Here is a 1166-nt window from a genome sequence, read left to right on the forward strand (position 1 = left end):
CAAAAAATAGTTAAAAATAAATACTTTACCTGAATTTGCAGAAAAAAACTGGGGTTGCCAATTAAAAAAAAGTAAGTTGTAATGCGCATGCGCGTACCGAGTGAGCTAAAAATTTGAAACTGGTATGAAAATAGGTATTTAAGTGCTTCCCTATCACTTCCCGAAAACTCCAGTTCAATACAAGGTCATGCACCTGAGATATTTAGTGTTACCATAAATCGTGATTGTTGTCAACATTCTGTACCTATGTTTGTATTTGACAATTTCAGGTATAAATCTATCGTTATTCCTGAATATTTAAATGATAATATCATAGTCATTGGTTTACAGTTGCAGCTTCTTGAATTAGTCTTACATTAATGTATATTAAAGTTGTATCCATCGGGCAGCTGTAAATGACCTGTGACTATTGGCATAAATATTGATTTATTTAGGTTTTTTGAGGGATATCACATTTTCTTGAATCCATTTATAGATATGCTGTAAGGCACCGTCAACCCTTTGTTTTAATTTTTCCCAATTTTCATCAACATTAACTAGGGCTTTATCATCAGTATACATGAATAACCCACATTTTAAAAGTTATGCTGGTATTGAGTTAATATAAATTAAGAATAATATAGGTCCTAGTGATTTACCTTGTGTGACTCCAAAATCATTGACATAACAGTAATAATAACTGTTATAATGTAAACCTAGTGTATGATATAAGGGTCTATAAAATCTGAGTTTATTATACTATTATATATAAATCTTACGGTTGTGGAAAAAACTGTTAAGTCCATACTAATGATATTTAGGTGTAAAATTGATTTTCATAATAATGTGATGATCAAATGACGCAGATATGGGTCTGCGTTTAGAATATAGATGGAGCATAGTAAAATCAGTACAATATTATTTTTTCTTTGTTTACAATACTAACTAAACTATATAGTATCAGCAATTTGACTTGATTGAATTATAAAAATCGTAATTATCAACGTAATAGGTGATTTTGAGTACAATTGTAAAAATTTAATTAATATTCTAACTTTTTTGCTTTGATTAAATATTTATTCTTTCGTGTAACATGTTTCTGTTATGTATAAATTCGTAAAAACTAAAATTTTTAAAAATTGTTGAGTAATTGAGAATAAAAAAAAATCGTCGTCGTTCAGTACAGT

General features: G+C 28.4%; 1 protein-coding gene across 1 annotated transcript in view; it reads left to right on the forward strand.

Moving 5' to 3' along the window:
• The window catches only part of LOC103311845, a 21301-nt gene that overhangs the window by 1961 nt on the left and 18174 nt on the right, over positions 1-1166 (forward strand). The gene's annotated exons all lie outside the window — the stretch shown is intronic.

Source organism: Acyrthosiphon pisum, chromosome A2 (assembly GCF_005508785.2).
Source record: "Acyrthosiphon pisum isolate AL4f chromosome A2, pea_aphid_22Mar2018_4r6ur, whole genome shotgun sequence".
Taxonomy (NCBI): domain Eukaryota; kingdom Metazoa; phylum Arthropoda; class Insecta; order Hemiptera; family Aphididae; genus Acyrthosiphon; species Acyrthosiphon pisum.